General features: G+C 43.2%; 1 pseudogene; it reads left to right on the top strand.

The window, feature by feature from the left end:
* The first annotated feature begins 13402 nt into the window (after positions 1-13402).
* LOC138434497 (RNA N(6)-adenosine-methyltransferase METTL16 pseudogene) lies at positions 13403-15084 on the top strand (annotated as a pseudogene).
* Positions 15085-15285: the final 201 nt, after the last annotated feature.

The following is a 15285-nucleotide window of genomic DNA, read 5'->3' as shown; positions in this document are numbered from 1 at the left end:
AGGTATTCTTTCCTTCCTGGGTTCCCTCAGGGCGGACCAGCTCGCTACCCAGGGTGGCTGCAATCACTGATGACTGTGCCATCCTCATTTACTGGTATGGCAGGTGCTTTTCCATTTCTCAGAATCAATATATCATACTGAGGCATTCAGTTGATCAGCCCAGAAAGATGGCTGGGTAATCAACATTCCTATAATTGAAGGGAATTTTTTGAACATCAGTTTTGTGCCTGGCAGTAGAAGTGGCTTCAAAGATGAATATGACACCATTACATCCTCTGGCAAAATAGTCTAGCGGTGGAGTCAGAAATAAAAACAACCTCTTAGTAGCTGTTGAAGTCATGGTGAAAGCAATGACTGGTTAGGTACAACTGGAATAGGGTAGAAGGAACACATGTGTTTGCCCAAGTGGTAAGAGACAGTTTGTCAGAGAAAGCAGCACTTTCTCATCTGTCAAATGAGTGAAGATGATATTCAAAGCAGAAGCTGACAATATGTGTAGAGACATTCACAGGACAAATTGTGACTACCTAGGACATGCAGATCACTCAGCACTGCTAGTCTGCTAAAACAGAAACAAGAAGCTTACAATAAGTAGTTTAAAAATGTATAGGTTATTAGGACCTTGAATGTTTTGCTAAGAGGGTTGGAGTTTTCTCTGAGGTCAGTTGGGAATCATGCATAGGTTTTAAGCTAAGAATGATCTGATTGACCTATTATGTAGGATTAAGTGTGATTGCTGGTAATGGAACATTCTAAATTAGTACTGGTTTTAAGGCAGTTGCAGCCTGTATTTCATGTGAAAGTCTGGAGTTAAGTGGTCCAGGACAACTCTAGGGGCTCTTCTCAGGAAATCTAAGTCTTTCCCACATTCCTATATGTGGCTTTTAAATTCATATTCCAAATTGCCCATAGTCCAAGGGGCAATTGGGGAACAGTGATATGTAAGAGAGCTATGGGAAGTGTCTTAGTTCATAGGACTACTGTATAGCACAGGGAAGGCAAAGAAGATATGATCTGTTCATAGGACATGTATTGTGTTTACCTTAAAAGTTCATTGCAATATTCCTTAGGTGCAGACAAACACTGTTTGATTCTACTTATATAAGATACCTGCTGCTTCTGCTGCTAAGTCTCTTCAGTCGTGTCCGACTCTGTGTGACCCCAGAGATGGCAGCCCACCAGGCTCCCCTGTCCCTGGGATTCTCCAGGCAAGAACACTGGAGTGGGTTGCCATTTCTTCTCCAATGCATGAAAGTGAAAAGTGAAAGTGAAGTCGCTCAGCCATGTCCGACTCTTCGTGACCCCATGGACTGCAGCCCTCCAGGCTCCTCCATCCATGGGATTTTCCAAGCAAGAGTGCTGGAGTGGGGTGTCATTGCCTTTTCTGATAAGATACCTAGAATAATCAAATTCATTGAGTCAGAAAATACACTGGTGGATGCCAGGAGCTGAGGTGTCAGGGGGTGAGGAGGGGGGAATGGGGATTAGTATTTAATGGGGACAGATTTTCAGTTGAGGATGTTGACACATTTGGGAGATGGATGATGGTGAAGGCTGCATAACAATGTGAATACTTACTGCCCCTAAACTGTACAGTTAAATATGGTTAAAATAGAATGCTTTATATTATGTGACTTTTACCACAATAAAAACAAATTTTTAAAGAGAAAAAAGGGAAAGAACACTCCAGCATATGAATTTTGGATGGACACAAGCATTCGGACCATAGCAGGAAGCCTTTGACACTCTCTTATTAAAGAAAAGTCTCAGAAGCTTGCACAAGACACTTTGATGTTTATTCCATCCATTAGAAATTAGCCACAGGTTCATATTCAGCTACAAAGAAGATTGAAAAATGTAGTCTCTTCATGGACAACCATGGGCCCACATCAAAATCAGATATTGTGTTTCTCTATTAGAACTGGGGGATAGACATTTAGAAAAGTTATCAGTCTATGCCGCAAGCAGATCTGAACTTTAGAGGTAACCTCAATATCCTTGTAGTACGTGGACAGCTTCCCAAATGGCACTAGCGGTAAGGAACCTGACTGGCAATGCAGGAAACCCAAGAGATGCAGTTTCAATCCCTGGGTTGGGAAGATCTCTTGGAGAAGATGGACAAGGATGTAAGGCCGTGACCAAAGATTTGGGACTAAGGCAGTGGTTGCCATGGGGTTACCTATGGCTTTGCCCTATTAAGCAACTTGGTCTTCCCTTTATTTCTCCACTGTTGAATCAGGGTTACTATACATCTGATTCAGCAACTGAGTTATACTCATGGTTGGGCAAACGTGTTTGGATATGCAGAACTGGTTTGGACCACATCCTTCATTGACTTGAAACACTGCTCACTGTACTTCCAGTGGATGTATCAGATTTTTCCTTCTGATCGTTTATAAAGCCAGGATAGGGAAGAGGAAGTTTCTATACATATTATTCAGATTAGCAGAGTTAGTACATTTTTATCTACGGATATTCATAGAGTTAGTTGGTTAAGAGAATATGCTTTAGAGGGCTTCCCAGTTGGCTCAGTGATAAAGAATCTGCACGCCAGTGCAGGAGACATGGGTTTGATCCCTGGATTGGAAAGATCCCCTGGAGCAGGAAATGGCAACACACTACAATATTCTTGCCTGGGATATCCCACGGACAGAGGAGCCTAGGGGGCTATAGTCCACTGGGTTGCAAAAGTTGGACACAACTTGGTGATTAAACAACAACAACATATGCTTTAGAACCAAAAAATATCAATTCAAAACTCTGCCATGGTCGGGATCTCAGGCTGTCTGATTTCAGAGTCAGTCTTCTTAATCACCATGCTGTCTTGCCTCCTTTTGGACATTTGTTTACTTTTCCCACTTCCCTAAACTTCCTTCAAGTGAGATGAGGGAAACAGTCGCAGTAGCCTGGATGAGTATCTCTAGAAGGTGGCGGCAGGAGGATGGACCTAAAGATCTAAGAGGCGAGCCTTGGTTGTGACTGCTCTCCCCTGGCTGCCTTCCTCCATGCAGCCCCTTCAATAATCAACTCCTGTCCCAGCAAAGGGGTCTATGGCCCAATGAACGAAAGAGCCCAGCCTATGCCCAAACATCGTCCCCAAGCCTCGTGCTCTCTCGGTATCTCACTGTTTCTGCTCATGTCTTTATGCCCCCTGCTTTCCTGGCCTCTCTAGTCTGTTTATATTAGTCACACCTTATATTAGGCACCCACGCTATATGCATTTGTCTCATTATCGCAAGATGATTTTTCCTTATATATTTTCAGGCTTTCAAGCCTTTTCGTGAAGGCCTGCCAGTTAATTCTCATAGACTCAGTAGAACATGTTATTGTCTTTGTGGTTTAGGTGCCAAAGACATTAATTATCTCATGATTCCCCTTTATGGGACTTAGGGGCAAGTGACTCATCCCTACTGACTGCTGGGAGAGCCTGGGGCCTGAACGCACTGGACTCTAGAGAAAAAGCCTGGTTTTCTTCGAGGATTTAAAGCACAAGTCTGAGATGGGAACCCCTACTGCTTTCTGGCCTGTAGTGTGATCATTCTTCTGCTTGTGGTTCTGAGGCTATTTGCTTACCAAGTACTGGTCTTCTGACCCATTGGAGAACCTCACCAAAGGTCTGCAAGACAGGGTCAAAAGAGTTTGTTTGTTTTTTTTAAACCCAGAATCCCTCTCCATTGCTCCCATACCTGGTATAACAGAATTAGATTCAAGAAGCATTTGCTGAAGATCACACTGTTTGCATGAACTTTCCATTGATACATCTGGTTTTCCTTTTGAAAAGAGCCCTCAAACCTCATAAAACCAAAATCTTTTGAATCAAACCACAAATTCTTTATAGCTAACCTCAGCGAAACTCCCTCCCCATCTGTGTATGTAGTCCCTCTAACCCCATTTCTCCTCTCTTCCATCTTCATTAACTTAGCTGGAGCCAAGCTCACAAGAATAAATCTTTTTTTAAAAATTGACTTCATATTAATAAAAATTACAGGTTGTTTTTTTTGTCTGAGACCTTTGATTTACAATAGACACCATTTATTGAGCCCTAACAATGTGCCAAGTGCTTTACATAGTATCACATTTAATCCTACAACAGTGTTGCAAGGTAGGTGGTATTTTTCCAGTCTTTCCAATGAGGAAAAAGAAACAAAGAGAAGTCAAATAGCATGTCTTGCTCCTGCTGAGTGGTAGATTTAGTAAATTGAATCCTGTTGGTCATCTCTAATGCCCTCAGTTCTCATGCTTGTCTCTATACATAATACATACCTAAACTTAATTTTCAAATGTGATTTGCTGTTTAAAATAACTCCTGGTTGACCTCAGACAATCGTCATCCTACTTATTAGCTCTGCTGTGATGATAATTCTTGCTATTACTAAAAATATCGGCCACTGTTCTCTGAGTAATCACTTACCGTAACTTGAGTTCTTGCAACAGTCTTCTGAGGCAAATGTTGATATCAGTGTTTATAAAATGAAATGCAAAAAGGCATGTTAACCTTCCCAAGGTCACAAGCAATCAATTAATTGGAATTGCAATCTTTAAATTAATTTTTATTAGAGGATAGTTGATTCAAAATGTTGTTAGTTTCTGCAGTATAGCAATGTGAATCAGTTACACATATATCCACTCTTCTTAGATTGTTTTCCCTATTCTTCTTTAGAGAGGTCATTACAGAGTATTGAGTAGAGTTTGCAGGTCCTTACAGAGTATTGAGTAGAGTTCCCTGTGTTGTATAGTAGGTTCTTTTCAGTTATCCATTTAATATATGCTGCTGCTGCTGCTGCTGCTGCTGCTGCTGCTGCTGCTGCTAAGTCGCTTCGGTCGTGTCCGACTCTGTGCAACCCCATGGACGGGAGCCCACCAGGCTCCCCACCATCCCTGGGATTCTCCAAGCAAGAACACTGGAGTGGGTTGCCATTTCCTTCTCGAATACATGAAAGTGAAGAGTGAAAGTGAAGTCGCTCAGTCGTGTCCGACTCTTAGCGACCCCACGGAGTACAGCCTACCAGGCTCCTCTGTCCATGGGATCCTCCAGGCAAGAGCACTGGAGTGGGGTGCCATCGCCTTCTCTGCATTTAATATATATGCCAATCCCTGAAATAAAACCTTTATATATGCCAACACCTTTGAAACATTTTATCCAGTTAACTCATTTAGTTCCCGCAACAATTTTGTAAGGTCAGTTGCATTACCATTTGCATTGCACAAGTGGGGAAAGTGAGGCAAAGAGAAATGAACTTACTTTCTAAAGCCACACAGCTAGTCAGTGGTGTAGTCAGTGGCCCTGAGTCGATTCATCTCTGCTTCCTAACTCAGCGCTCGTAGCCACCTCTTGCTGCCTGACTGATTTCAGAACCTCTGTGCTCTGGACAGGTGTCTATGTGAATGGATTTAAAACTATATTACTCGTCCAATTGTTTTAGTCTCTGGTGACCTCATTGTGTCAAAAAGACAGGGGGAGGTGCATGTCATGTCAGTGGCAATCATAGTTACTGGCATGGATCTGCACTGATGTCGGGGCGTTTGAACTGAATGTTAATGACACACAAAGGTGACCCGTAAGAAAAATACTGCTCTATCGGAAAGCTGGAGCTAAACAGGAGAAGTCATGACAGACTGTGGCTGATTCTCCTCCCATCAGACTCTTTTATGAGCAGTGTTCATGTAGGCAAAGCTTATCTAAAGGCTGAACAAATCACACTGGAATCTTCTGGAATGTGGGAAAGGGATGGGTGGGGGGGGGCAGGAAGTAAGTATTGGGTATGAGTGGGGATGTAGGTAGGTGGCTCAACAGGAAGATGGAACATGAACTAGAACAAAGGGAAAGGTGATGTCAGCCAGGAATAAAGGACCAAGAACGGAAGAAAAAGCAGAGGGATTTTCTTTAATCACAGACACAGAAATAGAGAAGCCAGCATCTTTCAGAATCCCAAGTGGAAAGCTGGGCTCTGACTAGGTATTACCCTGCTTTTGATTCTTAAACTTTTTCCTCCCAAGTCTTCTCAACTATAGGGACAAGCATATAGCATAGCCTAAAGTGGACCTGTCCATTGGAAATTAATTAAATACCAGTCAGAGATGAATTACATGTAGGCTTTTAAAATATGAAATACTTGCTTAGATTGGTGTTCAGCTAAATTTCTTAAATTTTATTCAGTGAAAATGATGCCCAATATTTATTATCAGATGAGTATTCCCAGGAATGATGTTTTACAAAGCATCTTCCTATTCTGAATTTATGGGAAGATACCCTCCAGCAATGGAGAGGCTCAGGGGAAAGAAGTTTGAAGGAGACGAATATTTGTTTGTGACCTATGTTGCATTTGGCACTGTATTGTGTTGTTCATATACCATCTCATTTAATAATCTTAACAGACACGCACAGTATTATTATTATTATTATTATTTTTGTCACCAAATCATGTTTGACTCCTTGCAAGCCCATGGACTGTGTAACTCACCAGGCTCTTCTGCCCATGAGATTTTCCAGGTGAGAATACTGGAGTGGGTTGCCATTTCATTACTATTATTTTTTAACTTTTTATTGAAGTATAGTTGATTTACAATGTTGTGTCAGTTTCAGGTGTATAGCAAAGTAAATATATCGTATGAACACATATATCCATTCTCTTTAAAATTCTTTTCCCATATAGGTCACTATAGAGTACTGAGTAGAATTCCTTGTGCTACACAACAGGTTTTTATCGGTTGTCTACTTTATATATAGTAGGATGCATGTGTCAATTCCAATCTTCTAATTTATCCCCCCTACCTTACTCCCTGGTAACCATGAGATCGTTTTCTCCATCTCTATTTCTATTTTGTAGACAAGTTCATCTGTACCTCTTTTCTTAGATTCCACTTATAGTTGAATCATATATTTGTCTTTGTCTGTCTGACTTGCATCCTGGTTATTGTTAATCCCTATATTGCAAAGAAACCGACCCAGAAGAGTGAGTTAAATTACACAAGGTCAGGTGGCTGGAACATGTAGGAGCTGGAATTTGACACACAGTCTGTCTGACTCCAAAGCATGTTCATTCACCAGATCATTCAGCACTGCTTTTCAGGGTAAAACAGAGACTCGTCATTATTAACTTAGATTCTTGCAGACAGTTAGGTCAGGAGACTCTTGTTCTCCCAAGGGAACAATCAAATCAAACTAAAACCGTGAATTTCAGTCTTCTAATTTGGAACATCAAACTTTTTGAGTCCCATGTTATGACCTTTGTAACATGTAGAGTATGGGCCATCTTGTGTTCTCATTGGGAACCTCTGTCTCCTTCTGGGTTAGAAAGTAAATTATTTATGAAGGAAGCATTCATTTTTTGTGAGAAAACAGATCACATATTATAATTTGATATGTTGTGCATTTCATTCATGTCAAATATTTTGTTTGTTTTCGGCTGGAGATCAAACCAGTCAATCCTAAAGGAAATCAACCCTGAATATTCATTGGAAGAACTGAGGCTGAAGCTGAAACTCCAATACTTTGGCCACTTGATGTGAAGAACTGACTCACTGGAAAAGACCCTGATGCTGGGATAGATTGAAGGCAGGAGAAGGGGATGACGGAGAATGAGTTGGTTGGATGGCATCACTGACTCCATGGACATGAGTTTGAGCAAGCTCCAGGAGTTGGTGATGGACAGGGTAGCCTGGCGTGCTGCAGTCCATGGGGTCACAGAGTTGGACATGACTGAGTGACTGAACTGAACTGAACTGGAAACATTTCCCTGATTCTCTGCTCATCCCACACCCTTGCCATGAGATGCTGCCACCCTTTCATCAAGAGGTAGTCTATTTTCCCATGCTTTGAATCCAGCTGCCTCCTGTTTCTAGATTCATCGAATAGAATGTAACGAAAATTATGATTCTAGTCTGAGTCTAGGCTGTAAGAAGATTTGTTTCAACATGCTCCTGTTTCTCTTGCTTAGTTGTGTGTCCCTGTCAGTCCATGGGAACAGAAGTGGGCTAGCGTGTAGCTCACCATGTTCTCATGAAGGGGCCAGGCAGCAGCCACAAGAGCCACCCAGCCATACCTGCCTACATTGCTGATCTGCAGAATTGAGAGCTCAAGAAACGGCTGTTGCTTTAAGCCACAAATTTTGGAGTGGTTTGTTTTGCAGCAGCAGGTAGCTGACATCCATTTACTAAAATCTGATGGAATGCCAGCCTCGTGGCATGCTACGGGGACCTAGAGATCACTCAGGCACCGTCCCCATTCTCCAGGGGCAGCCAGCTCTCCAAATGGAAAATCAGCCATGTAAACAGATAATCACCAACTGGCAAGTTACATGATGAATCAAAGTCACTTGTGAAATACTTTTAGTGAGAATAGTTCTACTTGCTCTGTAAAGAAGGCATCATTCTAAACACTGAAATACCAGTTATTTCCAAGACCTCCTGTGACAGTGTCATCCAAACCTCAGACTGCATCAGCGGCCACTCGGTGAGGAGCCTTCAGGACTACTCGCATGCTATTTATGTCTGTTATAGGAGCCCCGCTGAATAACCTCAGATGGGAGTAAGGAGCTGGGGGCCAGAACGTTTTGGAACAACTAGTTGAAAGAGGTATTATCTTGTGTTTAAATGTGAAACTGTTATATATTTGATGGGTACCAAGAAAAAATTTCAACTCCTTGGACATTTAATGATTGAAAATTTTAATAGAGCTGTAGGTCCCAGAAATCATGGACTCCTCGACTATCTCTGACTTTTGAGAGAAAATGAAGGCTATGGAGGGCTAAGACAGAAAGTCAGGACAACTCTGTTTGGAGTAAACTCTTTAAGCTGAATGCAAGCGGCCCAGAGCAACAGTCAGTCCCTTTTGTCCACAGACAGAGCGGTGGTTGCCTGCCACCCTGGGCACCGCAGTGGAATAGATCTCAGTCGGCTGTTGCCTTACACATGGCCAAAGACATAGCTGGGTGGACTGTCGAGAATGCTTTCTGTAAATGTAGTAACTAATTCAATATTTGTATGCAAACCAGAGAGGAAGTGGGATCATTCTTTCCTCTTGCTTTTCTTTGCTATTAACCTCAATCACATAACTCTTACTTTAATTTTCCTCCTCTAGAAAGAACATCTAACAGAAACCACATGTGAAAATTAAATAAAAGCAGAATTGAGTGAGAGCTGAATCTGTGATATATATGTGTGTGTATATATATGTATATATATATATATGGAATTCCTCTATTGAGAAGGTGTATGAAAGCATCTTAGAGACACAGTTTTATCACCTGTATGATTTTATGATGATGGAAAGATTCTCTCAGGGGTTAGCATGGGGCTGTGGGCTTCTAGGGATGGTCTAAGACAACAGATGTGAAAAATGGAAGCCTCTCTACTAAAGCACTTTGTAGTCTCAGGACCTTTGTTCTTACTGCTCTTTCTGCTTTGATATCCCTTCCTTTCCTCTAGAGATGTCTGTTGGTACATCTTTCAATTCATAATGACCTCTGCTCAAACATGACCTCCTTTCCCTGGTGGCTCAGATGGTAAAGAATCTGCCTTCAATGCAGGGGACCTGGGTTTGACCCCTGGGTTGGGTAGACCCCCTGGAGAAGGGAGTGGATACCCACTCCAGTATTCTTCTCTGTAGAATTCCATGGACAGAGGAGCCTGGCGGGCTACAGTCCGTGGGGTTACAAAGAGTCAGACATGACTGAGCAACTAACACTTTCATTTTTAGAAGGACTTACCTTGATTATCTCATCCAAAAATAGCCATCCTATACTCTTTATCATCTCATCCTGGTTCATTTTTACTTTGGAGCACTTTTCTGACTTTGTCTCATATACAGTAAGTCCCGTACCTATGAACCTTCAAGTTACAAACTTTCAAAAATCTGAATATGTGTGCTAGGCCTATATGCCAGCTGTTGTACTATACTGCTCTACTTTTCAAGATACTGTACTATAAGATTAAAAATGGTTTCATTATTTTTGTTTGTTTGTTTTTTATGTATGTATTATTTTGTGGAAAGTATTGAAATGGAGCAGAAGCCTATGGTCCTTGCCTCCCATGTACTCTGCCTACCTTTTGTCTGTGGAAAACTTTAGTCAAAGAATAAGTTTCATCAGAGAAGTGAGAATATGTAGAAACAAAGGAAGGCAGTCAAAGGAGACTAAATAATCATAATGTGCTCACTAAGCACAGTCAAGGACCTTTGGTTCTGTAGATGATATTCTGAGCCATATCCTGTGGGCTGTCTTACAGACACTAAAACGCCAGGGTGAAGAAGTTAACTGCATGATGGCCAGACTGTACCCATGATGTAAGTTGCCACAATTCGTAGAGTTGGCCTCAAAGAAATGGGAACAAATGGACCCTGGAACTGAAGATCGCTGCTGCTGCTGCTAAGTTGCTTCAGTCGTGTCCAGCTCTGTGTGACCCCATAGACAGCAGCCCACCAGGCTCCCCCGTCCCTGGGATTCTCCAGGCAAGAACACTGGAGTGGCTTGCCATTTCCTTCTCCAATGCATGAAAGTGAAAAGTGAAAGTGAAGTCTCTCAGTCGTGTCAGACTCTTTGCGACCCCATGGACTGCAGCCCACCAGGCTCCTCCATCCATGGGATTTTCCAGGCAAGAGTCCATTGCCTTCTCCAGAACTGAAGATTACGTGCACCTGAAACAACCAAGACGATGCTGGACAGGCTACCAGTGCCAATTTGAAGGTGAGTGTCAGAGTCGGTTGTGCTGTTTCTACATGTAACCCCCCCCCCCCCCCCCCCCCCCCACCGCCTCATTTTGTCTATAAAAGCTCTCGCCCCACTGGTTGCCAGTCAGGGAGGAGTCAGCCTTTGGACAAATGTCCATCACCCTCTCCTGGGCCCCTGCTTGCCATCATCTGAAATAAAGCAAACTTTCCTTTCCACCAACATGGCCTGCTTTTCAGCTTTTGAGTGATTGTTTCTGCCATGGTCCTTTGTGAGCAACCAGACCTCACACTCTCTTTCAGTAACAGTACTAGAAACCTATTGTGGTACAGTACTATGGGCTTCCCTGAGAGCTCAGCTGGTAAACAATTCATCTGCAATGCCGGAGATCTGGGTTTGATCCCTGGGTTGGGAAGATCCTCTGGAGAAGGGCATGGTGACTCACTCCAGTGTTCTTGCCTGGAGAATACCCATGGACAGAGGAGCCTGGTGGGCTAGAGTCCATGGGGTCGCAAAGAGTCAGACATGGCAGAGCAGCTAAGCACAACACAGCACAGAACGCTATAACCCATTGTGTTTGCTGGGTACCTAGGCTAACTTTGTTGAACTTAGGAACAAATTGGACTTAAGAACACGCTCTCAGAATGGAACTCACTCGTATGTAGAGGGCTTACTGTAGTTAGATGTTGATTTGTTAATTGACCATCTCTTTCAGTAAAATGCCAGCCACATGAGTTTTGTTAACCTTTATATCCCCAGCACCTGTATTAGTACCTGTTAAGACGTGAACACTCAAAATAGACATTCATTAGGTAAATGAATAAGTTAACGAAAGTGCAAGTTTATCTTTAGATTGAAAATCATAGGCAACCAGTGGACATTCTATAACTGTTGGCAGAATTCACAGGCGTGCGTGCTCCTGCCTGAGCAGGTATCACATAGAGCAAGCAGCGTCTCCCTGGCTTCACACCCCTGCACATTGTGTAAGGAGTATCCAGACGCTTTCTCTTTCCAGCATGACGTAATGCAGAATGAGAAGACCTGCAAAGCGTGCTGCTCACAGACCAGACAGATGATCTCATCCCCTTCTTGGGCATTCCCAGGCTTTGCTGTTCAAAAAGAAATAAATAAAACCTGCAACGTTCAGTTCACAGGTGGTTGTTTCGGCTGTGGTCCTGTGTTGGCAAAATCCTGAAGCTCAGCTCTAAGCTCCCTGGTGGCCAAGGGGGAGGGAAGTCATGTTGGATATTGTCTGGGCTCTTCCTCCAGCCAAATGGAATGGATTTAGCCTGAGAAACTAGGACATTCAGGGGGAGAAATGCATTTTAGCATCAGCCACAGGGGACAGGCTGTGAGTAACTAACTGGGGGTAATGGGAGAGTTTAAAACACAAAGTAAGCAAAGTATTTCATTGACACCAGAAACCCAAGGTTGTTCTTGGGATGGTTTCAAAGGTTTAGGGCCTGAAGAAAGAATGCACTCAATTTTTCTTACATGGCTCACTTTCATATAAAAATTCCTTTGGTTTTGATGTCTGTGTATATGTTAAAATAATTCATGATTTATAGATGTTTATTGTGCTACAGTTTGTGATACCTTTCTTGGTCTATCTTTTAATTTTTTAAAAAAATATATTTCTTCGTTTTAGGAAAGTATAAGTCAAATTTTGCCCCTGTGAAGTTTTTCTTTTTAATTGAGGTAACGTTGGTTTATACCCTTCTATGTGTTATGTGTCATTGTGTTTCTGCGTCTGCATACACTTACAGGGCGCTCACCACCCGAGTTGTTTCCCTCCATCACGGTGCAGTTGATCCCCTTCACTCAGATCCCTTTCACTCACTTCATTCACTCTCCCTGCCCTTTCCTGTCTGGTAACTGCTACTCTGTTCCAACTACGTGTTTGTTTTTGTTTGGGTTGGTTGGTTTATTGTTTGTTTTTTACATTCCACATCAGAATGAAATCGTATTGCATGCAGTGCCGTTTAGCACACGGATTGTCACCAAAACCCTGAAAGTGAGGGCTGTACGATGATTATTCCCATTTACAACTGAGGAAGCTAAGGTTCTGAAGAGATGGTGAACTGACCAGGCTTACACTGCCAGAGTGCAAGGGAACTGGTCATGGAACCCAGACCTGGCTTTCCGGTTGCCGTAAGTGCAAACTCATCCAGTGAAAAGTTCAAGACTTTAAGGGAATCTCTGTTTGCCCATCACAATGTCTGTCTTCCTAAAGTTTCCCTGTCAGCTACCCTATTTTAGACCCTAGTCTGGGGCAGTTTTGGGCAGACAAGTCTGTGTACAAACCAAATTGAAGTCCACCTAGATATCCCACGAACAATGACCATATCCAAATGGAGCTGTCAGTTCTGCCCCCAAAACTTGCTGCCCCCGCCCCCCGCCTTGGCTGTCCTCTTCCTTCCAATCTCTACCCAGCAATTGGTATCACCAGTTGCTCAAGTCTGAAGAAGTCATCCCTGGTTCCTCCCTTGCTGTGACCACTTTCTCCAACCAATCCATGATCAAATCTTCTGATTTTCATTTCCAAACTTTGTCCTGGCTCTATCCTCTCTTCTTCATCTTTATTGCCAACATCTCAGTTCAAGGAGGCCCAAGATGGTGGCACACTGAGGGCGTAATATCTGCCTTTCTAGGATCTTCGCCCAGCGGGTGGTTAAGACTCTGGGGTTGTAGAGGTCCACACTATACTAGTCGTCTGGCAGGAACTTTGACTTCAGGTGATGGCTCTGAGTAAATCAGTGGATGCAAGAAAGAGATACAAGGGCAAACCTCCTGACTTTGCATATCTGGCAACCAAATATCCAGATTTTAAGCAGCAAGTGCAGATAAATCTGCATGGAGGAGTGAGTCTTAATTTTAAAGACCCTGAAGCAATCAGAGCTCTGACTTGTACTCTGCTAAGGGAAGATTTTGGACTTTCTATCGATATTCCACTGGAGAGACTGATTCCTACAGTTCCCTTGAGACTCAACTATATTCATTGGGTTAGAAGGTCTGATCGGTCATCAGAACTCTGACAAAAGTACCCTCCGAAGAGGAATTGACATAGGTGCTGGGGAATCCTGCATCTATACTTTACTTGGAACAACTTTAAATGGCTGGTATTTCCTTGCAACAGAAGTAAATGATACGTGCTTCAACTACACAAAGAAGAATGTGGAGCAGAATAACTTATGTGATCCTATAAAGGTGGTTGAAGTACCACAGAAGACACTCCTGATGGGTACTCTTAAAGAAGGATCTCAGACAATTTATGACTTTTGCACGTGCAACCCTCCCTTTTTTGCCAATCAGTTGGGAGCCAAGGGAGTAAATTCTCAAAATCCTCGAAGACCCCCACCCAGTTCTATAAATACAGGTGGAATCACAGAGATCATAGCAGAAGGAGGTGAATTAGAGTTTGTTAAAAGGATCATCCATGACAGTTTACAGCTTAACAAAGATTAAGATGGTATAGCTGTATGCTGGGAAAGAAATGCAGCCTGGCTTCTCTGAAGGAAGAACTTCACATACAGAGGGTTCCTAACGTCACCTCTACTGAACTCTGCCAGGGTCGGACAATGAGATGGGCTTTGGCTTGGAGTTTTCATGATGATGTAACAGTACCATCACCACCCAGTAAGCGAAGAAAACTAGGGAGGCCAAGGAAGCCCATTACGTTTGTAGCCCTGGGGTCTGTGATGGAAGAACTAGCCCTCCAAGCATCATCTCTGGGCCCTGAGCCAGTGGAAGGCATCGTGGTTGTGACAACATGGATTGAAAAAATCCTCACTGACCTAAAGGTCCAGCATAAACAAGTTCCCTGTGGAAAGGAGGAAATGAGTCTTTTCCTAACGGCCATAGAAAACTCCTGGATTCACTTAAGGAGGAAGAAAAGAGGCCGAGTGAGACAGCTGAGAGAAGGGCCCCTAGCGCCCAAGGATGTGGTCGAAGTCTTGGAAGAGGAAATGTCTCCCCCAGAGTCTGACAGGAGCCAGGATGTTGCCCAGGGCCCCCAGGAAAGTGCCCTGGGGGCCCTGTTCCACCAGAAGGCGAGTCTGCCACTATGGGGGGCCACGGCCCCAGCCAGGACTCGCTTTCCCAGGAGGAAAACCCAGAACCCATGGAGGATGAAAGGAGTGAGGAAAAGGGGGACATGGAGGTTCTGGAATGTTGTAAAGGCTCTAGTAATGGAGCCCAAGACCACGAGGCTCCTGAGCCCTTCAGCAGCCCAGTGTCTGAAAAAGGGAACCATCTCCAAGGAGTGGCTGGACATTACTTATTCAAGTGTCTGATAAACGTTAAGAAGGAGGTAGATGACGCCTTAGTTGAAACGCACTAGGTTGAGGGCCAGAACAGGGATTTGATGAACCAGCTTTGTACTTATATACATAACCAAATTTTCAGGCTTGTTGCTAGTTAACTCCAAAATTCTCGCACAGTTGGGAAAGTTCTATAAAGCAGCTTGCTTTGAAGAGTGGCCTGTGGCTGGGGAGGGCAAGCTGAAGTCCATCATTAGCCCACTAATAACATTATGTGGAATTGTCTTTAAAAACCAACAAATGAGTCCATTTTTAAACACCTGCCTCCTTTAAAAAAAAAAAAAAGAAGAATTACAGGGCAT

The sequence above is a fragment of the Ovis canadensis genome, chromosome 2 (assembly GCF_042477335.2).
Source record: "Ovis canadensis isolate MfBH-ARS-UI-01 breed Bighorn chromosome 2, ARS-UI_OviCan_v2, whole genome shotgun sequence".
Lineage (NCBI taxonomy): Eukaryota > Metazoa > Chordata > Mammalia > Artiodactyla > Bovidae > Ovis > Ovis canadensis.
Note: the sequence above shows the minus strand (reverse complement) of the source record. Positions and strands in the feature narration are given on the sequence as shown.